General features: G+C 43.0%; 1 pseudogene; it reads left to right on the plus strand.

The window, feature by feature from the left end:
• The first annotated feature begins 7,518 nt into the window (after nucleotides 1-7,518).
• On the plus strand, nucleotides 7,519-24,194 carry LOC133823612 (putative wall-associated receptor kinase-like 16; annotated as a pseudogene).
• The last annotated feature ends 1,630 nt before the right edge of the window (nucleotides 24,195-25,824 follow it).

Consider the following 25,824-nt stretch of genomic DNA (forward strand, 5'->3'; position numbering starts at 1 on the left):
GCTAAGAAGGTCATAGAAGAAATTCATGAAGGATTTTGTGGAGACCACACTGGGGGGCATAGCCTATCCAAGAAAATCATATGCCAAGGGTACTTCTGGCCTACCATCAAAGCAGATTCATTTGATTACATACAGAAATGCGATAAGTGTCAACAGTTTGCCACAATCCCTCAAGCTCCACCTTCCGAGCTAACTATGATGACCTCTCCATGGCCATTTGCAGTCTGGGGAATCGACCTCATAGGCTCGTTGCCAACTGGCAAAGGCGGAGTCAAGTACGCAATAGTCCCAGCAGATTACTTTACAAAGTGGACAGAGGCTGAGCCTCTGGCAACAATTACCTCGAAAAAAGTCTTGGACTTCATGGAAAAGAGCATCATCTGCTGATATGGGATGCCAAGGAAGATAGTGTCCAATAACGGTACTCAATTCGATAGCGACTTGTTTACCAACTTTTGTGAGAAAAATGGGATAATAAAAAGCCTCTCTTCCGTGGCCCATCCCCAAGAAAATGGCCAAGTCGAGGCTGTAAATAAAACCCTTAAGAGTTCTCTGAAGAAAAAGTTGGAAGAAGCTAAAGGGAAATGGTCCGAAGAGTTGGCCCAAGTTTTGTGGGCATATCGAACCACAGCCCGTACTTCAACAGGACATACCTATTTTTCTCTGGCATATGGATGCGAGGCAATGCTGCCAATCGAGGTCGAAATACCCACCATCCGAACCCACGCTTATGATCAAGCCTCGAACCAATCCCAGCTCGAAGTAAGTCTAGACCTGATTGAAGAAAGAATGGACGAGGCTCAGCTAAAAAATGCTGAATACCAGCAGCGAGCTACCCGGTATTTCAATAAGAGGGTTCGACATAAAACATTCGGTGTGGGCGATTTGGTGTTGAGGCGTGTGTTCTTGGCTACCCGGGACCCAGCTGCTGGCGTGCTCGGGCCCAATTAGGAAGGACCTCATCAGATCGAATCGGTTATCTGACCTGGCATCTACAAGTTGGCAAGATTGAATGGGAATTTGGTACCACGAGCATGGAATGGCGAACATTTGCGACTTTACTATCAATAGTATAGGAACAATGACACCTGTAACCATGTTTGTTTATCTTTGCTATGTTTTTGTTGATAAATTGTTCAATTCGAATAAACCTTGTTTTTGTTTGATTATACTGTTGTTGACCCTGATTTTGGCCAACTGACACGGAGTCAAATATGCTTGAGGTGGACAAATGCGTTGAAATGAATGTGATGACAAAAACAATAAAGCACACAAGAGTTTATAGTGGTTCGGCCCCAGAATCTGGTAACAACCTACGTCCACTTGAACTGTTATTGATATAGAATTCAAAGGAGGGATCAAAGAACTAGGGTTCAATGAGTTTCACCAACCTCTGAAGAACCAAACAATATATCAGAATATGATAACTCTAATCTCAGATAATTCGAAAGCCAAAAGCCCCTTCCTTGAGCTATCTTTCTCTATTTATAGGCTCAAGGGGGATTACATTAATTTGTTACAGATATTATTTCCTAAATAATCGGATACTCAGGAAATCATGGGAGTCAATCTCGAGATTGACTAAGATCTTTATAAAATTATCGTGAGACACGCGGAATGTGCGACCATATTGTTCGCAGGTAAACCTCAACCGCCTTTTTCTTGCTATATCTTAACTGGTCGATACCCTAGCAGAATTCCGCCAGGTGTCAGCCACGTGTCCAGAAATCACTTGCCACGTCATCCGTGCCTGTTTTTTGGATAACAGCTGTATTTTTTGCAAACTCTCTTGATCTAATAACCTATGGATACACTCAAAGGATATTAAGGGGGCATTAGTGGTATATATACCGTCGACTTGATAAAATAAAATAGCATATACGAAAAGCATAAAAGTGTTTGGATATAACCAAATACGCAAGCTAAGATAGTTTGGACATAACCAAATTATTAAATATAAGATAATTTGGATATAACCAAATGCGCGAGCCAAGATAATTTGGATATAACCAAATACGTGATCTAGAAATAACTAGATCAAGAATATAAGTGTATGGATTACAAACCAAACATGACCTGAATAGGTTTGGAACAAACTAGCTAAAACTAATCGACAGTAAGTTGGAACATAACCTACTTCAAGCTAAGTCGAGATCGAGGCTGGAATATCTTGCAAGAAGATAGTTTCGACCTCATAACCTTAGGAAGCTACCCAAGGACGAGGAAAAGTGACTAAAAAAGCAAGATATAACTAAACCACCTACGTTACACGCCATATAAGTACTTTCGGGTGCATGGTAAAAGTAACTTTCGACCTTGAAAAATAACGAGATTGGACACGGATACGTCGAGTAAACTATGCATGAATGCATCAAACCTTGAGCTTTAAATCCACTACATGTTTGTATGAACAAAGAGACATAAGGACACTTAATATGAATTGCTTGAAATTTTTCGACTTAAGAAATAAAAAGCAAAAATATTAAAGTAAAGTCAAACACGAATATCATAAATAAAAGAAAAAATAGCTCTTAAGCAAGCTATAAATTGTCTTGGCCCCAGGGGCATAAAAAACAAAGGATAAAAGTTATTACAAAAGATTCAAAGGGACGCAGCCCCGGGTCAAGATTTAGGAGGGAGGAGCATCCTCCTTAGCCTTCTCAGCATCCTCCTTGGCTCTCTCTGCCTCGTCCCGAGCAGCGTCCTCCGCGTCGAGCCGAGCCTGCCACTTGGCCACGAGTTCTGCCTCGAAGGAGACTAGGAAGCTGGTATCGAGATCGACATTACTGGCCCAGATCCTATACATGGCCAGGTCGACCGCCCGATTCTTCTTCTCCTTAAACTCTGCAAAGAGATGAGCCTTTTCGCCCTCCATTATCTCGAAATTGGCCACCTTCTCCTCCTCAAGCTTGGCATTGATCCTCTCAAGTTCTGCGAGCAGGCATTCACCTTCTTGAGCTCCACTGTCTTGGCCTTTATTTGTTTAGCTTCAGCCTCCATCTTTGCCTTTGCGGCCTTGAGCTTGTCAGTAAGCTTGAGTTGGAGATCCTTCAACTCTTGGGCATAGGACATGCTCGAATGGACCTCATTGTTCAACTTATAATTAAGCTAAGCAGAGACAGCAAGAGCCTGACACACAAAGAAATCAAATTAGAACATACACTAAGTAAAAGTACAACTAATAATAAGATGAGGGAAATTACCGCAGCAGTGAGCTCGATACTCTTGTCATAAAGTGTATTGCAGTCCCAAGCATTGTTCAAAAACTGCCACTGAGGGGCGTCAAAGCCACCAAAGCTCTGGCCCACTCGGGACAGAATGTCCGAGCCAAGTGTAGCCCCATGGGGCCCGGCAGCATTGTCGATTACAAACTCATCGACGTGAGTAGAAATCGACAACATGCGTTTTGTGGAGGCTGAGGGTTTTTTCGGGGGTGGGCCAAGTGTTGAGTGAACCATTATCGGAGGAGGCTGGAGCTCGACCGTAGTGGACGCTTCGACCTGAGGAGTCAGATCCACAGCTAGGCTCATAACAGTTGGAGTTGATGGAGGAGAAGTCTTCTCAGTCCTCTTAAGGACCTTGGCAGGTCAGTCTGACTTTCGCGAGCCTCTCGGGCACTTACTCCTATGGGCGCCTCGCCATTGGCGAGCACGGTGTCAAGGTCGGAGTCCATAGCACTTGCACAAATACACCACATTATAAGATATTCCAAGACAAAAAAGTTAGCATGATGCAGACAGGCAAGGAATAAAAAGACAAGTAGAGAGAAACCTAACTGGAACTCTCCCCCGAGCTCGTGCTCGGCGACCACGTAATTCCCCCATCTTCAGAGGAGGCGGGGGGAGTAACTTCCTTATACGTGGAAGTCAACCTCGAAAGGTCTCTATAATCGTTTGTCCCGTATTGAACGACTATTCCGTTCCATACCTTGTTCAGACTATACATAGTGTCATACTTCCAAAGCCAACTATCGAACCTATGAACCCTCTCATCTACCCAGGACCATACATAAAAATGGTCCCTATCATCCTTACACAAGACTAATCTATCGGGCTTATGTTTAAGTAGTGAGGGAGACCATAAGTCCAAGCTAAGGATGACCATACCTCTGTCGCTTGAGCTCGAGGCCTCATCATTGGCCACGTTCCTCGATTGCGGACTCCTGTGACGTCGAGCTGGGGATTGTGGCTTAGCAATTTGCCTCGGAGGAAGGCTGCCAGTTGGGAGAGGCACGAACTCCAACTTGGTATATTTTTTGCTGGACTAGTCAAACATGGACTGATCCTTCTCTAGGAGGCCACAGGCTCGAAGCCTATCTTCATGAAAAAGATAGGAAAGGGAGCGACTGTCGTAGGGAAGTTGGAGCAAAGTCTCCTTATGCTCTTTCATCGTCTTGGTGGGAGTAATTCGACGGTAGTTGGCTGGAAAAATGAACATATTATGACTAGTACGAGCCTAAGCAAAAACTCGAGCACAAAAATAAGAAATTTTTTATGTACTTACGGATTCGCCTGAACGAGTAGTGTCTGGAAGGAGCCAGGCCATCCGTCCAAAAGAAAGCCTTCTTGAAATCCGGGGAATGGTTGGGTAGATCCTTAAAGATTTTATTCTCCTTGGGATAGCTCTAAAGGTAATAGAAGTCGTCTTCTCCTCGAGCTCGGGAGGGATTGCTTTTCAAGCAAAAGAGATACAAGATCTCCTTTGGCGAAGGTCCTACCCACTTTAGCTCGTGGAAAAGCGACCTCAGGGCAGACAAAACCCTGTACGAATTGGTGTTGAGCTGGAAAGGGGTGAGCCCAACAAAGTCTAAAAAGTCCTTGAAAAAGGACTTCAAGGGCAGTAGAGCCCCTGCCCTCATGTGTTCATGGCTCCAAGCCGCGTACTTCAACTTGTTGTCGGGGTTCTCATCTCCCAGGGCGAATGAATAATGAAGAAAGATAAAAGGGTTTTTACGTGGTTCAGCAGTTAACTCTGCCTAGTCCACGAGTCTATGTTATTAAGGCTTAAAGATTTCTGGAAATTCTTCAGAGATGAATTACCCAGAGCTTATTCTCCAGCCAAAAGAAATTGATCCCTTACAAGTGGTCATTCCTCCTCTATTTATAGGAGAGGTGACAGAGCTCATTCCCATATATCTCGGGAAGATATTCTGTATATCAATTTAAATAATGATATTAAATCCAATATCTCCTACATATATGGAAACGTCCCATAAGAATCAGGAACGGATAACAGACTAAATAATATCCCTTAAATGGTGGGATTATACAACAATAAATATGTTCATACGTAACGGGCTATCCCAGATGACTCATCGGGTCTTTGAGATCAGCAATCGACCCTGTGGCTGTCAAGACTTATGGTACTGCTACGAGCTTGCCACCCTACTTCAGGACATGCCCGGAGTAGATTGACACTATCGAAGCTATCATACTCGAGCCTGCACTTCCCAAGCTCGGACTATTTCATTCGAAGACAATCAATAATGGATGTATCCCGACGTCATGTCATTTCGAACTCAGAAAGCATCCCTAGGTTACACATCTTCGAGGTCGTTGTTTTACTTCCGAGATTTTACAGCTGGACCATACAATGTTTTTATACATTTCGAGCTCACACTTAACGAGTCCAGTTTTCGAGATCATAACCTATTGTATCGAAATCTGGGTGTAACAGTTTGCCCCCTCAAAAGTATTAGTTCAAATCCTATGAGAATGAAACTTTTGAACTGCTCCTCTTGGAAACTGTACCATAAAAAACACTCGAGTGTGGACACGCGTCAATCGGGTATTGATCAATCAAAGTACTTGAGTACCTTGGAAACCTGCCCACGTCCATCTGCCTGCCACTCTTTATGGTACTATCAACTCATAGGTCCCTGGCCGTTAGATCTGATACAAAATCTGACCAATGGCCCAGATTAATTCGGCCTTTTACACTCCCATGGGTTTATAAATATGTCTCCATTCGTCATCCCCATTTTATGTTCACGTTCAAGCCTTTGCAGAGAGAAAAGAAGAAAAAACCAGAGAATATCGCCCAGTTCTTGCATGTTCTCCAAGCCACGAAAACAAAGCAACGTTCACCTTTTCGACTCTGTGAGATCGTTTTTGCAACCACTTATTCGATCATCAATCTCTCTGTTTCCGCCAACCACATTGTGTAAGTTACTGTTCATAGCTTCGTATGCCCGTATATTTTTCATACATGTTTACATTGCTGCTGTAACGCCCTAAACTCCAGGGACCGTTACGGTGAGCATTTTAAACAATGCTAAACTCGCTAATCGAGTCATTTGGCCATAATCGTGTAACTAAGTATGATTAGCGGTTTAGGGATTAAAATTTTTGGTTAAGATATAACGTTTCACTAGAACGTTTACTATATACATTGGGATCCCAAAAATATAATTTAAAGGTTTATTACAACAAAATATTTATAACCAGTCGATCTAAGCGGCAAAATAGGGTTTAACCCTAGTTCCTCTCCTTCAAACCTTGGCCGTGGCAGTCGAGCAGCTGCATATGTACACATCGTCACCTAAGCTCTCCAACTCAAGGATGGTCCATCTTTCTTTTGCCTTTACCTGCACCACATAGCATCGTGAGCCGAAGCCCAGCAAGAAAACTCAATATGCTCATGAACAGTCATATCATGATATCAAATCATATCTGGCATGCCTAGCAAACATATCTTTATTCAAGCATGCAAGTAAATTCAAATAATGTTGGGGAATCTAGGATAAGAAATCCTGCCCTCCTGATTGGATGACTATCAAGTCAATCCTAATCAGATGAGTGATTTAACACTTGAGGTTCTGGTAAACCATACTGAGTGACCGACAAGCAAGTCACTACGGGGCTCAGTACCCAAAGCCATGCAAATGATGATCAGAATGATCATACAGAGCTTATAGCCCTGAACAGATGAGTGAATATCACTTTGAGGTTTTGTTAAACCATAATGAGTGACTGACAAGCAAGTCACTATGGGGCTCGGTGCCCATAGCCATGTAACGAAACCGTTACCTGGGCTTTCCTACAATGGCTCTAATCAGATGAGTGACTGATGGGTAGTCACTAGCTTAAATAGATAAGTGACTGATGGGTAAGTCACACAAGCGCTTTTAGTTTTCGTCGAACTTGAGGTCGGTTCGGCATTAATGATCTTGTTGAGTCATCTAATGTTAGGGCTGCCCATAAATCACTGTGGGCCGACAACCCAACCCAACCCACATCGAAAATGGGCCGATTTGGGCCGACCCCTATTAGGCCGAAGTCCATTTGGTGGTATATATACTAAACCGAATTAATTCGGCTCAGCCACAGGCCCATACAATGATAGCCCAACCCAACCCAATATACCTGTGTATATATATATATAAGGTAGCTGTTATATATACATATATATATTATATTATATTATTTACTTTTTTGTTTTTATTATTACACACTAAAAATTAAAACCCTACAGAGTACATATAAAACCTAAATATCTAAATCTCTCTCTCACGCAGTCATGGTCTCACCTTCTTCCTCCGCCGCACCCCTTCATCACTTCACTTCACTCTACTCAGTGAGAGTCACTCTAAAATACACCACCAGCAATACAATAGCAAGCATTTGCCCCCTCATTCTCTCTCAGTCACTCACGGCAGTTCATAGCAGCTCACCTTCTTCCTCTGTCGCACCCCAGCTCACAGAAGCTCACTCACTGCAGCGCCAGCGACAGCACCAGCCACTGCCCACCAGTTCACAGCAGCTCACTCACGGCAGTGCCAGCAACGGCACCAGCCACCGCCCACCAGCTCACAGCAGCGACGAAACCAACCAACCTCTCCACTCTCAGGTATATATATATATTATATGATCAATACGTATATATATATATGCTAATATATTTATCATAAAGAAAGAAAGTCATATAGATAATATGTGTATATATCTGCTACCTGCTATTGCTAATATGTCACTCACCTTCTTCCTCTGTCGCACCCCAGCTCACACAAGCTCACTCACGGCAGCGCCAGCGACGGCACCAGCCACTGCCCACCAGCTCACAGCAGCCACGGAACCAGCTTATCTCCACTCTCAGGTATATATATATATTATCTAATCAATATGTATATATATATCATATAGGAAGTTATTGATTGTGATCATATTCATATGTGTATATATATGCTAATATATGTATATATGTATCTTCTAATATATATGCTAATATGTGTGTATATATATACATATTTATCGTATAATATATATATGTGTACGCCCTGATTTTCCTACGGGCTGATTAGCAGGCCGAGCTTCGGACTAATCGTGGTTAGTCCATAAGCATCCTCTAGGTCGGAGCTCCTGTCTTGAGGTCGTCCCCCCTTATCTCGAGGAATCCTCAAGGACTCGCCAAGATTCCCAAGACAGGGGGCAAGGAATCGGAAGGCCGAAGGTCAGGTCAGGTGCACAGCTCATGGTACGAGCTGGATATGGAGGCTACGACCCCTTGTAAAGTCAACACACGCAAGATAAACGTGCATATATCTGACATCACGTGTTCGATATCTCCCTGACTTCTCGGACACGCTGCAGGAACATGCGTGTTCAGACACCCACGGCTAGGTTGGGCCGTGCGGCCCATTATCTCCTTACCTATCGATTTGACCATACTTATGTGTCAGGTTTAGGAATTAATCATGAATGTCACAGAGTTGATATGATAAATAAGAAGGTCACCGCATGACCCCCTTTACCAACTTCCAGGTGCCTTCTCCTATAAATATGGAGACCCTAGGAGTTGATAAGGGTTGGAACAAATAGTCCCTGGAGAGATACTTTGTAACCAAATACCCAGAATATATCAATAATATTGACTAGTGGAGTAGAAGGATTTTAACCTTTGAACCACTTAAAAACATGTCTCGAGTCACCTATTTCATTCACTAAGATCTTATATCTATTACGGTTCTATATTTGGCACTAATCCTCTTCTCCCTTTCTCTTAATTACCTGTTGGCGAAGAACTGCGTCAACAGTTTGGTGCTTTCATTGAGAGCAAGTTCGATTAGTGCTGCTACAAACATCCAACTATGGTGACTACTCGATCCAGGCATGGCAACGAGACAGAACAACATGATGGACAGGAGGCTCATCACACCGCCATCCCTGATGAATAAATTCCTGAAGTCCAGCAGCGGCCAGGAAAGCAGCTGGCGGGCCAAGACGATACTGGTAGTTCGGCGCCCCGGCCACCTAATCCGAACCCGTATTATTATACTGCGGTGGAGATGGAGAACGCTCAGCTGAGGATCCAGTTAGCAACTGCTAGTCAGCAAATCCAGGATATCCTGTCCCGACTACCCCCTCTCACAACCAACGTTAACGTTGGAGAGAGGCACGGTGAGGCTCCTAAGTCTCGCCGGGATAATCGGTCCAGGCATAGCCGTTCGGATAGACTTCCAGTAGCCAACTCCACCCCTTCATCGTACCATCGAGACGCAAACTTCGAGGAAATGCCTGGGAACGGACAACGGCAGTACAGCTATTCGGTTAGGACGTCAACTCCTAGCTCTCAACCATCCTCGAGGACGCCCAGGAGAGTTCGAGGAAATTACCGGAGGAGATCCGGGGAGGGCCCACGACGTCAACCCGTCCCCGAAGACCGTCCTGCGCCTCATCCAGATCGCCCGGCGCGGGACGAGCAAATTGGCAGGGCCGAAAGGCCCCCACCAAATTTGATCCGTCCAGACGGAACCAGGATCGCTTCTCCAGTCAGGCATCCTCCATCTCCGATCAGATATCCGTCTCCTCCTCGGCCCGTCCGAGACATCCCAGCTTTCGGGAGTAGTAGGAGAAACCCACCATCAGCGGGACCTTCCCGGTGTAGCAGGGCGCCGAAAGAAAGCTCAGGTCCTCGCCACCAAAGACGGACTCCAAGCCTATCCAGCAGGAGTCATTGGACCGGCAGTCGCCGGAGTGATCTCTCTGGAGGAGACCTACGTCAGCGACTAAGTTCGGCACAAAGTCACCAGACCACCCAGGGAGGCGACCTTCGAGATCGCCTCAACTCTCACAGAGAGGATCGGGCCAGGGATGGTAGTCAGGCTCGCTCGGGGGGGGGGGGGGGGGGGGGGGTCCGATCCGAAGTACGTAACGGAGGGAATGTCCCAAACAACCTATCTCAAGATAGGAGGGGCAATAACCCACCTAATATGTACAACGGATCCGGAGCTGTTGAGCAGCCCCGGAATAACCAAGGATCTCAGGACCAAACCCTCGAGCGCCTAACTCAAATGGAGGAACTAATGAGGAAGCTCCTGTTAGAAAAAGAAAAAGACGAATATGATTCGGGAGACGAGATGGAAATCTTCACCCCCAACATAGCAGTGACGGCATACCCATCTGGCTTCCGTATGCCTCACTTGTCGAAGTTCAACAGGGACGGAGATCCGTCGGACCATTTAGGGATGTTCAACACCCTAATGATGGCCCATAATATTGGCCCAGAGCTGAGATGCTTGATCTTCCCCTCCACACTGACCGGACCTACCAGACAGTGGTTCAAGCAAAGTAAAAGACAGTCAATCAGCTCCTGGAAGACCTTCTCAGCTGACTTCAAAAGGGCATTCCGCGCCTCCCACGCCGCCCGTGTTCAGGCTGACTCCCTGGCCAATGTGAGACAGCAGCCCAGTGAGACGCTGAAGGCCTACCTGAGCAGATTTGCGAACTTCGCTGCCCGAGCTAGGGACGCGGATGAAAGCTCCAAGCTCATGGCCATGAGAACCGGAATCCTTGTTGGAGGAGATCTCTTGAAGGATATACAAAAGAAGGGAGTCAGTTCAGTCAACGAATTCCTTAATAGGGCCAAAGAATGGATAAACTTGGAAGAAGCTGAAGCCTCAGCCGCGGGAACCAGCCAGGTTCCCAAGCAGCCCGCTGGAGTGGGGACGGAGGTCATGGTAGCGACCCCAGACGTCACACAGAACAACCAGCCCGGTGGAGGCAAAAGAAAGGGGAATGGCGAAAACAATCAGCACGGCCAAAAGAAGAATAAGTCTGTAGACAAGTTCAAGCCCGTGTTTACGACATATACCGAACTCACCCAATCCAGGGAAAGTATCTTCCTGGCCAACTCTACTCGGGTCCCCTGGAAGAGGCCGGAACCATTGAAACACCACAAGGGAAAGAGAGACTTCCAAATTCTGTCGTTTTCATAACGACGTCGGACACAATACCGACGATTGCAGGCATCTCAAAGATGAGATAGAGACTCTCATCCGACCAGGCCCCTTGGCTCAATACTCACGAAACAGGGTCCCAGCGAGTCGGCCTGCCCCAGACGCCCCAGCCAGTCAGCCCGGGACTCGGGTAGATCAAGACGTCCATCGTCCCGTGGTCGGAGGAGAGATATCTACCATCTCTGGAGGCCCGCACATGGCTGGCATGAGCAGAGGCGCCCAGAAAAGATACGTGAATGAACTAAAAGCTCACAACAGAGTGGAGTTCGTCCCGGAGCAGCGTCAGTCAAAACAGCAACGATTAAAGAAGCAACCGATCACTTTTACGGAGGAAGATACAGGCCATGTCTAGTTCCCTCACAATGATCCCTTGGTTGTAGTAGTCCAGCTCGCCAACCGGAAAGTAAGAAGGGTGCTGATAAACAACGGGAGTTCGGTGAACCTTTTATTCCGATCCACCTTAGAGAAGATGGGTCTGACTGTCGCCGATCTAAAGGCAACCTCCATGACGCTGTATGGTTTTTCGGGGGAAGGATCGGCAGCGATAGGGACGATCGAGCTGGTGATCACCCTAGGAGAAGAGTCTCGGACAGTCTCTAAACTACTTGAGTTCGTGGTCATTGACTGCCTACAATGCCATTTTGGGCAGACCTACGCTCATAGCTTTCAAGGCTATCACTTCCATTCGACACCTCGCCATGAAATTCCTTACTTCAACAAGGATCTACACCATCAAGGGAGATCAGCTCGCTGCCAGGGAATGCTACATCATTTCCATGAAGGGAAAATCTAAAGTCGGGCAGCTGGCTATGGCCATTCTGAGTGAAGAGGAATCCCAGGAACCCTTGGCGGCTCCTGAGGTTGAAAAACCTCAAATCGCCAAAGGGGAAAGTGTCGCCCTTAGTGAGGACATTGACCCCCGAATAGGCGAAGACAAGTCCGAGCTCCAGGCTATTGAGGAGCTCGAGGAGGTGAACCTTGATCCACAAAATCCATCACGGATGGTCAAGCTCGGGAAAAACCTCGATAGCAAGAGGAAGACGGAGCTGATTACATTTCTCCGGGCTAATTTAGATGTATTCGCATGGTCGCACGAGGACATGGTAGGGATCAGCCCGAGTGTCATCATGCACACGCTCCACCTGGATAAAAGCGTTCCTGCCAAGTCTCAGAAACAAAGACGTTTAGGAACAACCCGAGCTGAAGCCCTAGAAGAAGAAGTGACCCGACTAAAAAAATGTGGCTTTATCCATGAAGCCAAGTTTCAAATTTGGGTCGCCAATCCCGTGCTAGTTCCAAAGCCCAACGGGAAATGGCGGACCTGCATTGACTTCTCTGACCTGAATAAGGCCTACCCCAAGGATTGTTTTCCATTGCCAAGGATCGATCAGCTGGTAGATGCCACGGTGGGGCACGAGCTCATGTCCTTTATGGACGCGTACTCAGGCTACAACCAGATCGCGATGAATCCGGCGGACAAGGAACACACCAGCTTCATGACCCCGACTAATGTCTATTGCTACAAGGTCATGCCGTTCGGTCTGAAGAACGCCGGAGCTACCTACCAAAGGCTAGTAAATAGAATGTTTGCGGACCAGATCGGAAAAAACATGGAAGTGTACGTTGATGACATGCTTGTTAAGTCAAAGACTGTCAACAACCATGTTTCCGACCTGGAAGAATGTTTTAACATACTACAAGAATATGGCATAAGGCTCAATCCCCAGAAATGCACTTTTGGTGTTGCATCCGGGAAATTCCTGGGGTTCATAGTTAATGCCCGAGGAATCGAAGCAAACCCCGACAAGATCAAGTCACTGCTCGAGCTTCCTTCGCCTAGGTCGCGGAAAGATGTCCAGGGCTTGACAGGGAGAGTGGCCGCACTGAACTAGTTTATTTCCAAGTCAACCGATAAGTGTTTGCCCTTCTACAACCTTCTCCGAGGAAACAAGAAGTTTGACTGGACAGTAGAGTGCGAAAGCGCATTCCTCGACCTGAAGGTGCATCTGGCTGAACCGCCTGTGCTATCCAAGCCCAAGGCCGGCGAGCCCCTTTTTCTCTACCTAGCTGTCACTCAAGATGCAGCTAGCACCGTACTGGTACGAGAAGAGGACCAAGCTCAGAAGCCAGTCTACTACATTAGCAAGAGACTCCTCGGGGCAGAATCACGATACCCGCTGATGGAAAAACTGGCATTCTGCCTAATTACGGCCTCGCGAAAGCTCAGGCCGTATTTCCAATCTCACTCGGTACACGTCATGACCGATCAACCTCTAAGGCAGGTTTTGCAAAAGCCTGAAGCATCGGGACGTTTGTTAAAGTGGGTGGTCGAACTTAGTCAGTTCGAGATTTTCTATACTCCACGAACTGCCATAAAGAGTCAGGCCTTGGCCGACTTTGTGGCAGAATGCACGGGATTCCAGGAGAATCCAGCGGAGGACTCATCTCAGCTCACCTCGCCCCAATCGTTATGGAAGATCTTTGTAGATGGTTCATCCAACGAAAATGGCTCCGGGGCCGGAATCATTCTGATATCCCCCGAGGGACATAGGTTCCACTCGGCGCTAAGGTTCGGGTTCAAGGCCTCCAACAACGAGGCGGAATACAAAGCTTTGCTGGCCGGCCTAAGGATAGCCAGGGAGTTAAAGGCGAGCTCCGTCCAGAGCTTCAGTGACTCCCAGCTCGTGGTTAACCAGGTCTTGGGCGAATACCAGGCGCGGGGACCCAAAATGGCCGCCTATTTGGCGAAGGTAAAAGCCGAGCTATCCGCATTTGAGCGAGGATCGATCGAACAGATACCTCGAGAGCAGAACGCCAATGCAGATGCTCTTGCCAAGCTTGCCACCTCGGGAGAGACAGAGACCCTGGGGTTGGTGCCAATAGAATTCTTGGAGAAACCAAATATAGAATGAGATCGGGTAGAGGTCGAGATGATTGACGCTAGGCCGACCTGGATAACCCCCATTCTTGAATATCTCGTCGAGGGCAAGCTGCCTGAGGGACGTAATGACGCGCGACGAGTCCTATATCAAGCTCCGAGATATACGATAGTCGATGGAGTGTTGTACCGACGTGGGCACTCTTTACCTCTCCTCCGGTGCGTTCTTCCAAGTGAAGCGAAGGCCATCCTGCAGGAAATTCACGAAGGATTCTGCGGAGACCACACAGGGGGGCAAAGCTTGGCCTTAAAGGTTCTCAGGCAAGGTTATTATTGGTCGACTCTGTCCAAAGACTCAATCTCATATGTGAAAAAGTGCGACAAGTGCCAGCGATTCGCTGCAGTTGCCCGAGCTCCTCCAGTCGAGCTAAAAATGATCTCGGCCCCTTGGCCGTTTTCCGTTTGGGGAATAGACTTAGTGGGCGCCCTGCCCACTGGAAAGGGCGGGGTCCGTTACGCCGTGGTCGCCATCGAATACTTCACTAATTGGGCCGAGGCAGAGCCGTTGGCAACGATCACGTCTAAAAAGGTGCTTGACTTCGTGATTAAAAGCATCATCTGTCGCTTCGGCCTGCCCAAGAAGATCGTCTCCGATAACGGCACTCAGTTCGACAGCGACCTGTTCACCGAGTTCTGTGATAGGCATGGAATTGTGAAGAGCTTCTCTTCCGTGGCCTATCCTCAGGCGAACGGCCAGGTCGAGGCTGTCAACAAGACTCTAAAGGCGAGCCTTAAGAAAAGATTAGACGAAGCAAAGGGAGTCTGGCCGGAACAGCTCCCCAAGGTCCTATGGGCATACCGGACCTCGCATCGGACTCTTACGGGTCATACTCCTTTCTCCCTAACCTTCGGGAGTGAAGCAGTCCTCCCCGTGGAAGTTAAGGTTCTGTCGCATAGAGTCCACTCCTATGACCAAGGTCGGAACCATGAGCTCCTATGCCATTCCCTAGACCTAGTTGATGAAAAGTGAGAGGATTCGCAACTCCAGCTCGCCCATTATCAGCAGAAGATCACTCGCTACTTTAACACCAAGGTCAGAAAACGCGTCTTTGGCGTTGGCGACTTGGTCCTAAGGAGAGTTTTCCTGGTCGAAAAAGATCCCAAAGATGGAGTCTTGGGACCGAGCTGGGAAGGACCATACCAGGTCATCGAAGTCATCAAGGAGGGAACTTATAAGTTATCTCGACTTGATGGAGGGACCGTCCCACGGACTTGGAACGCCATCCACTTGAAGAAATATTATCAATGATCCACTTGTAAGGCCTGGAAAACCACTTTCTATGTATTAATAAAAATCAGCTTTTTACGCATATTTGCAATTGTAATCTTAAAGTAACCACGAAATACCCTTTCCCAGTTACTTGGGGGGCATATGGTACCTGGATATAACCAGGTCTCCTTAACGACTTAGATGTTGATCCTTATCTATGGATCGTTGCTCTTCTTAAAGAGCTCGAGATATGGATAAGGGTTAACGCTGACTAAGTCCTAGCCTGGTTTTAACTGGGTCATAAAACTTAGAAGTTGATTTAAATCCATGTTTCGTTGTTCTTCTTAAAGAGCTCGAGATACGGATAAAAGTTAACACGAACTAAGTTTTCCAAATAAGTTCCTGGTTTTAACTGGGCCATAAAACTTAGAAGTTGATTTAAATCTATTTCTCCTTGTTCTTCTTAAAGAGCTTGAGATATGGATAAAAGTTAACACGAACTAAGTTTTCCAAATAAGTTCCTAGTTTTAACTGGGTCATAAAACTTAGGCGTTAATATAAATCCAGGTTTCGTTGCTCTTCTTAAAGAGCTCGAGATACGGATAAAAGTTAACACGAACTAAGTTTTCCAAATAAGTTCCTGGTTTTAACTGGGTCATAAAACTTAGGCGTTGATGTAAATCTATTTATCGCTCGCTGTCCTTTTCAAAGAGCTCGAGATATAAATAGCGGTTAACACGAACTAAGTTTATCAAAAAGATATATATATATATTGCAGCCAAAAGCATGAAAAATATAAGTTAAAGGTGTAAGGCAAATTGTCTCGAGGTGAAAACACCTCATGCAAAGGTTACATAAAATACTTCAAAATATTCAAAGGCAAGAAAAGAAAAAGAAGAGAAAAAGCGCCCTAAGCTCCGTCAGTCGGCCCTTTGGAGGTCGCCGTTTCACCCTGCTCCGCCGCACCAGAGGCTTCCCCAGTCTCCGAAGGCGGCGCCTCTTTGTCGAGGCGAGCTTGGAACTTCACCAGCAAGCGCGCCCAGAGACCCGATGGCATGAAAGAGAAGTTAGCCTCCGGATTGTAGGCCCAACAGTGATAGAACAGATCCTGCATGGACTGCTCCGAGATGGTCCGTTCGGCCTCCAGGGCGGCCTGAGCGGCCTGGATCTCCGTCTTCGCTGCCTCGAGGTCTGCCTGTGAGGTGGCAAAGGAGGTCTCGAGCTCCTGGACCTTCAGGCGGGTCTTCTCCAAGCCGACCTGAGTCTTCTCCAACTCGACCTTCGAGGTCGCCAAGGCATCCTTAGCCACCTTAACCTCCTGAAGGGTGGCCTGGTGCTCGGTCCTCATGTCATCGAGTTGAGTTCTGGCCCTGATGATGCTTCGGTGAAGGGCGACGACACCCTGCGAGGAATGAAAGATAAACTGGTTCAGAGGAAAAATAAGGCAGAGCGTAATGGTAAAAGCTTTAAAAGAATAGGGCAGCTTACCGTTAGGGTCATGCTCATGGAAGAGTCCATAACGTCAACCGGGCTCATTGTCTCAATAGTCTGGAGTTCCTTCTCGGTGAACTTATAGATATGGCTAACGGCGTAGTTCGCCAATTCGTACACCGTTCCCCGGAAGGCCTCTGGGATCTTCTCCAGGTCCTGGGGATTGACCGGGATGCGTACATCGGAGGCCGCCGTAGACGGAGTCCCGATCTCCATTCCCACGTCCTGGGCGGCAGGCGGAACTCGCTGAGACGGTGGAGGCATTCGTCCTGCTCCGGCAGCAGGAAGGATCGCCCCCGCGACCTGGGCTGACGGGGTTTTATTCTTCTCCTTTGCCGGAGATTTGGTGGAGACCCCAGCAGTGCTCTTGGAACCCTGGAGCCTTTTCTGTCTTGGCCCGGCTGAGGGTTCCCCCCGAAGACCACACCCCGCAAGCTATCTTCGGGCTGAGACATCTCTTCTGTCAAACAAAAAAAAACATGGTTATTACAAGTTAGCAATCATACAGAGATAAAGACAAAGGGTTAACGCTAAAAAGTATACGAATACTAAGGGAGCCCTACCCCCCGAGCTGGAAGAGCCTAAGACGATTATTTCCCGAACTGGCGCAAGTTCTGGGTCCGGTTCTGACTCGGGGCTAGATTCTTCTACATACTGCCTAAGCCCCGGAGCATAGGTACCCCTCTGGAGTGATGGCCATGTGCGTAGGTTGGTCCCATACTCCTCGAATAGGATCAACCTAAAAGCTAGGGTATTATCTACTACTACGGTACCCATAGGCCGGCTCTCTTGGTGATCCAGCACGAGCCGGTCGACACAATCGAGCAGAAGTGTGTTCAAGTCCGGATCGCTCCTGTGACGATGGACGAGCTGCCTAGGATTGAACCTAGCCAGCCGGGGGTCTGCAGGGGCCCTATCTAGACTCCTAAACAAGTAAGGGTTACCTTGGCCAGAAGGACCCGCGGCTGCTCCGAATTGGATCCTCTCCTCGCCCGTCCCCTGGGCGACCTCCAAAGTCCTCTTCCTGTTCCTCACAAGCGGAACTTCCTCGCCCTCGTCCTCCTCGTCTTCATCTTCCGCGACCTCCACCATGTTGATAGGTCTGGTGTCCCGAGCTGGAGGCGGCCCCCGGGACCTCTTTAGGTTCAGTGTTTGGTTCGGAAAAACCAATTTGCAGGCCACCATCGTCTCGTCCGTCACGAGCACGCGATAATCCTTCTCACTGGGGGCAAGCCCGCCAGTGTTTCATACTGTGCCCCGAGGGTCACAGATTTCTCTGTCCTCGCGAAGATGGTTGCGTAATGAGTTTAAGTCAGAAAGGGGTGCAGGAGGAGCTAAAGTGATATTTAAACACACGGGCTAGGGTCAGAAAGCACTTACGAGGACGAGTGAAGTAGTGGTGCTCATAGTTCCGGAACCCAGTTGACATGAAGAACTGGTCCTTGAAATCATTAGGGTGGCTAGGCAGTTCGATGACCGCCGCCGTGTTGGGAAATCGGGTTAGATAGTAAAACCCGTCGCCTCGCCCCCGCTGGTCCGGGCTGGCTTTGAGGCAAAAGAAATATAAAATATTCGCAGGAGTGGGGACCTCCCACTCATGCTTCTGGAATAAGTACCTCAATCCTGCCAGCAGACGGTAGGAGTTGGGGGGGAGCTAAAATGGGGCCAACCCCACGAAGTTCAGGAAATCAGCAAAGTACTGATCCAGGGGAAGGAAGGCCCCTGCCTTAAAGTGTTCACCGCTCCAGGCCGCGAACGTTCATCGAGCGGTGCGCAGCTCCGCTCGTCGTCGAAGGCAGGTCGGGCAATGACGGAGGCTTTCCCCAGCGCGATGTTGTGAGTGAGGAAGAGTTTGTTGATCTTTGTCTGATCGGTTATCTTCGAGACGATTCTCTCCGCCTCAAAGAATGCGTCAGGGGCCACCTCGACCTCCTTCTCCACTGCCGGCCCGAAACGGGGGATTGGGGAGCTAGGCATCACCGCCTTTCCTTTTTCCTGCTGGGAGGCCGAGCTTCCAACGATCTTCTGGGGGAGATTCTTTTTTGGAGCCATCTGGTCGCCTAGCAAACAAAATAAAACACTTTAGAAAAGGCGACCCAAGCAGGAGGAAGAAGCAATTATTATTTGCACGAGCTGAGGTAAGCCCAGCTCGTGGAGAGTGGAACCACGCGGTTCAGCGAACACGCGCATATACTCCCAACAGATCCCAGATTACTCGGAATTCGTGTGTCAGGGGGTTCAGAATAGAATTTTCCTTGGGGGGAAAGTTTCAATAGGCAGAAAATTACAAAACCGCTTATGAGGCGTGTTCCCTAAGCTACCCGGTTTTGCACCCAAAATTCCCAAAACTCCTACCCAGAAATTTTCCCCAGAAAAAGTATCCTGAAATCCATACTCTAAAGCGATTTCCTACAACAAATATACCCTAACCTAAAAAAAGGGCTGTCACCCTCCATATCCACAAAACCCTGAAAACCCTTGCATGCGGCTACAGTAAATTTTTTTACCTAAGCTACAGTAGCATGTTTTCAAAGTGCGCAGGGTCAGGAAACTTACTGTGTATGACTGGGAGATAGACGGGAGTGTTGCGTTGGTAGGAGCTTCATCGATGTAGTAGCTTCCAAAGCTTCGGAGAAATCCGTGCGCCTAAGCTTCTTGAACGATGAAAATGGCAGCAACAGAATCAAGGGTTTCGTTCTTCTGGAATATGGAGAGGAAAGAGGAAAAGAGGTTTGAAAAAATTCGAATGAAAGGGTGGCCCGTGCGTAGAGTAGCCACCCCCTTTTATATGCGTGAAGGATCACGTGTAGAAGGCTCTTGGATGGCCCTGATGAGGGATCCGAGGCCTTCCACTCAAAATACGAAACGACGGCTGGGCATAGGCTAGGCCATTAAACGCAGTTCTCGTAAAACGTACCGTCACCACCCACGATGTGCCACGTATCAGGCGCCTACATAATGTGTATACATTGGATGATGTATTTTACCAACAAAAATGTAAAAAATAGCTAAAACTAACAAAAATGTGTATACATTGGATGATGTATTTTACAAATATTTTTACATAAAGCTACAGTACCAAGCTATATTTAATGTATACTATTCATCCTTTAACCCAATATTATAATATTAAAATATATTATGATATTATTGATAGTTATAAAAAATATTTGAAATGAATAAAAAATGTTTGAAAATATAATATTTAAATGATATAGAGAAAAAAATAGAGAATCTGATGTATGGTAAAATGTAAAACTTAGAGGTAAAATAGAAAAATGTGTGTTTTTGGGAGGTATTTTAAAAGTTGAAGTAGAGCACCGAATGAGAGTGCTCTTACACCCCCCCATATACTACTTTAGCTAGCCCAAATTAAATAGAACTCATTACAAAAAACAAAAATTAAACTAAATGAAATATGATATTTTTTAAAAATAAATTTGGTAAATATGGGGATTTCAACTTTGTGTATTTTTTATGACTTTTTATGGGTTTTTTCATAAGTTTTTTTTTTGTGGTAATAGTTTACTGTTACATTAATTTTTAAAATGACTAATTCGACACAAGTAATTGGTTAAACATTTTGACAGTAGGAATCGGTTACTGTTACATTAATTTTTAAAGAGTAATTGGTGAAAATAGCTTAATCTTTTTAAGTTATTTTTGTACTTTGGCATAGTTTTGATAATCTTTTGCAAAATGACATTTGTCTAAAATTTCGACGAGCTGACAAATTTTTTTAACTAGTTGTCTGAATTTTTTGACAAGATATCTGAAAATTTTCCATCGGCTGTCAGAAGTGTTGGATGTCATTTTAAAAACACTTATCAAAATTAGATCAGAGTTAAATGACTTCAAAAAATATGTCATTTTTCCAAAAGACCAATTTTTAAAATAACCAATTTTGACACTAGTAACCGGTTACAACGTAAAAAAAACTATGGGTAAACAAAAATAATATTACCAAAATATGAGAAGAAAAAAAACAAAAATAATATTACAAAAATATGAGAAAAATAACTCATAAAAATATTAAAAACACTAAAAGAAAAAAGTCATATTTTAGTGGCATTATTATTTTGTACATATTTTGTAAATTTCTCCAAAAACAAATTTAGCCAGCCAAAAAATTGAATAATTATTTTCAAATATACACAAAATAAAAAATATGTATATATATAATAATAAGAAATCATCTAAAAAATATTCTTATCAAATATGTAAATGAGAAACAAAACATAAAAATTATATATCTAAAACATACTTGAAAAAAATTAACATAATGGTAAATTTATCCAAAAAAAAAAACTTAAATCTAAACACTAACATAATAACATTAAAAAGATAGAACAATATTTTAATACTAAAATGCAATTAAGTACCAAGAAAAAAGAGTTTTAATTTCATATTATTTTTACATTTGTTTGTTGAACAGAGTCTGTCTCGCACTTCACACACCAAACTACTTGAGCTTACATTTTTTAATGATTTATATTTGTATAATTTGAGTTTTTAATTTATTTAAATTTTTTTATAATAAAATATTATATATCTTTAAATTTTGCAGATATTGATGAATGCCTGAGCCTAGGACCAACTAATTGCACCAAAACTCAGCACTGCGAAAATAAACCAGAAGGAAGTTATACTTGCGTGGAACGAAGTCAATTCCCACTCATTAAAATTTGCATTGGTATGTTATTATGTTGAGATTAATAATTTACTACCTAAAATAATACTAATTTATGCGAGTCTATTACTAGTACCTATTTTTTCTTTCCACTCCTCGTAATTATTTAATTATTTTTAAATATATTATTTTAGAACATTAGCATAAATATCCTATTTAAATATTAAAAAAATAAAAATTGATTAATTAGCACATCCAAAATATATAACATATATCACTTATATTTTAATTAATTTTTTATTTTTTATTTAAAAAATAATTGTTATTATTATAATCTTTACAAATATAAAAATTTAATGTTGTAATTTTCTAAATGGTTTTGATTCTAATTAATAAGATAGTTTTTTTTATTTGACTAATTTATATTTATATTTGTTTTTATTTTTAATTATAAATTAAGAAAAATATTTATTTGGCTTTTCTTATTCTTAAAAATATATATTTTATTTAATTGAGTGTAAAAAATATTTTAAACTATTTTAAATAATAAATATTTATAGAAATATAATTTTTTACTATACATTTTTTAGGTGGTGTGTAAAAAACTAAGGGGAGCTATATTTGTACCTCAAAAACTTAGATTATTCTTAAAAATATATATTTTATTTAATTGAGTGTAAAAAATATTTTAAACTATTTTAAATAATAAATATTTATAGAAATATAATTTTTTACTATACATTTTTTAGGTGGTGTGTAAAAAACTAAGGGGAGCTATATTTGTACCTCAAAAACTTAGATTTACAACCCGAAACTAAGTTCACCCCATCTTATTTTATAAAAATATTGTTATTTATAATTACACCTTTCTATTTTTTCCAAATTAGGTGTTAAAATTTATAATTCTTTAAAAAGAAATAATATATATACATTTTATGATTATATATATATATACTGTATATGAACAAAACAACATGATGTGTAAAGGGGCCTAATTTTAAAGATTTTATTTAGTTTATAATTATATTTTAATTTTGGTAGGTGAGGTATACATATTGAAAGTACAAATGGAATTAAAATTTAAAATATATTTTAATCATTATACATAAAGATAAATTTGTAATTTAGCTTTGTAAGAAAAAATATAGCGTGTTTATATTAATTACGGGTGTAAATATCACTCCCCAAAACTAAATAAATCTTTTTTTTAACACATTTATTGAAAATATTTAGAGTGTAATACATCATACAAGAATAATGGAAAATTATTTAACTATGCAAGTTCACCGTCTACCTTGAGTGCATGCGCAATTAATTCATAAGTACGAACATGAATTACGGATGCTATATACTCTAATAACAAAACTAAATAAATCTTGAAACACTCATTTTCTAAATAATTTTACTTTTGTCTAGATTTCTAATGTTGCTTAATTAATTTTGGAATAAATAGGTGTAGCAATCGGCTTTGTTGCCTTGTTCATCAGCAGCTCTTGGCTCTACTTAGTTCTAAAGCAAAGAAAGCTAATGCAACTTAAAGAAAAGTTTTTCAAACAAAATGATGGTTTGATTTTAAAGCAAAAGCTCTCTGGACAAGAAGGTAACTCATCATCAACGGCTAAAATCTTCACAGAAGAAGAGCTCATCAAAGCAACGCTTAACTATGACGAGAGCACGATCATTGGCCAAGGTGGTTTCGGTACGGTCTACAAGGGTTTTTTACCGGACGATAGAATAATAGCCATAAAAAAGTCAAAGCTCATTGACCAAAACCAAACCGAACAATTCATCAACGAGGTAGTTGTTCTCTCCCAAATCAACCACAAAAATATTGTCAAACTCTTGGGATGTTGTTTGGAGACCCAAGTTCCTTTACTTGTGTATGAATTTGTCCCAAATGGGACTCTCTCCGAACACATACACGATAGAGAAAAATCCATCAAGTTGAGTTGGGAAACTCGTTTGGGAATAGCCGCCGAAACAGCTGAAGCTTTGGCTTATCTTCACTCGGCAGCCTCAACACCGATCATTCATAGAGATGTGAAGCCTTCGAACACACTTCTAGACAATTTCACTGCAAAAGTGTCTGATTTCGGAGCGTCGAAGTTGGTTCCCCAAGATCAAGTAGAGTTGGCCACCATGGTGCAAGGCACTCTCGGATACTTGGATCCCGAATACTTGCAGACAAACCAGCTGACTGAAAAGAGTGATGTTTAAAGCTTTGGAGTTGTTCTTGTCGAGTTGTTAACGGCAAAGAAAGCAATCTCTTTCGATAGATTGGAAGAGGAGAGGAGTTTGGCTATGCATTTCTTGTGTTCATTGAAAAGGGATAGATTGTTTGAAATAGTTGAGGTTGAGGGTGATAGTGCAAATAATTATAAAGAGCAAGTTTTGAAAGTGGCTATGATTGCTAAGAGTTGCTTGAGTGTTAATGGTGAAGATAGGCCTTCGATGAAAGAAGTGGCAGTTGAATTGGAAGGGTTAAGAAAAGTGGAAAAGCATCCTTGGGCTAGTGAGGATGATCGATTGATTGATCATTTGGAAGAGACTCTATCTTTGCTTGCTTGTGAAGACAATGACAATGGAGGTAGCAATGCCAATTCTGTTTATGATAGTATAAGAGATCAAGTGTTACTAGATTTCAGTGGAAGGTGAAGGTATGTAGTATATATATTTATAGGGGAATTCTCCTATAGGGTTTCACTCTAAGTTTTAACGGTGGGGTTTTCAGTGTTCTCGACCTGTGATAGTTTTCAGCGCGAATTTTTTTTATGATCGTGTATATTGTAGCTATTTAGAGTATCCTGCAAATTTTCAGAAAATTCTGAATAATTTACAGTACCGAAAACTAAGTTCAAACATGTTGCACGTATGACTAATTTTTATTATGCACGTGAAAAGCAACATGTTTGAAACTAGTTTTCGGTACTGTAAATTATTCGGAATTTTCTGAAAATTTGCAGGATGTTTTAAATAGCTACAATATACACAGTCACAAAAAAAAAATTCGCGTCGAAAACTATTCACGGGTCGAGAAACACTGAGCCCCACCGATAGAACTTAAAATGAAGCCCCATAAACAAAATTATCCTATATTTATTTATATACTATAAGAGGAGTGTGTAGTGCATATTTCCTTTTTTAAATATTTTTCGTTATATGAATAACTCTATAGTGTTTGTATAAATTTTTAATATTTAAACTATTTCATACATCATAAATAATATAGGGTGCTTTTTTGGTGCACCTCCTTCTCTTTTCTCTTTTCGGTACCTAGATAATTTTTCGGCGATTTTTTTATCAGCGAGTATATTTTAATTTTTTAAAGATACCATCCATGCCTATGGTCGAAGTTACAAAATGGTTCAAATTCAAGTTACATTTTTGTGAGTGCTTGCACACTGAAAATAAAATAATTAAGTTTGCATTCAAATCACAAAGGCCATTACAAAGCAGAGGGCAAGTCCGGAAAGGAGGAAACTCCATTTCACTCAAATAATAATTAAGTCCTATCCTAGGCATGTTAGCTAGACATCAAACAATAAAAACAGTTGACTATGTATTTGTTCACCAAACCAAACAAAACAAAACAAAGATGTGACTCTCCATCCTCCTAGTTAGCGATCCAAAGTGAGAAGATAATGGGGCTAGCAGGAAAATAGAAATCATTAACTAGGATTGGTTTAATATATAGTAAAATTGGCTAGGCAGAAATAGGTAAAAACATCATAATGATTTTACTAAAGTCAACATGAGCGGTTTGACTTGTGATATATGCATCTATAATTCTTCTTTTTGGGTTTAAAGTATTTCTTTCGAGTATATAAGATTACTAAAAAAGTTTTAAGGCATTTGGAGACATTTTGGGGTGATATCCGGGGCAAATATTACATATGTATATGCTTTGTATCGCTTGTGGCAGGTTATGTTCTCCTAATAATGAACAATAAATAACAAGCATTTGAATCAATTTATACCTGCTAGAATCTCACCTTCAACTAATAAAATCTATTATTCCATAAGCTTGCTAACTTACAACTCTTTACTAATATAGAATAAAACTTGCTCTCATCTAAGAGATAAGGTAGAAGACTTTCGAAGCTTATAATGAACGACTTAGATAAAGGTAGATGATGACAAATAATATTTCAAGCTTGATTATCCTATTGAAACTCTGAGCCGAGAATTATTTTTTAATAGTTTTAATCAATTAATATTTATTATTTTTTAAATTAATAAAATATAATTTAGAATTCAATCTTTAATCAAAATTAAGGGAATTTTAGTTATATTAAAAAAAATTGACCAAAATTATTTTTAAG

The sequence above is a fragment of the Humulus lupulus genome, chromosome 3 (assembly GCF_963169125.1).
Source record: "Humulus lupulus chromosome 3, drHumLupu1.1, whole genome shotgun sequence".
NCBI lineage: Eukaryota > Viridiplantae > Streptophyta > Magnoliopsida > Rosales > Cannabaceae > Humulus > Humulus lupulus.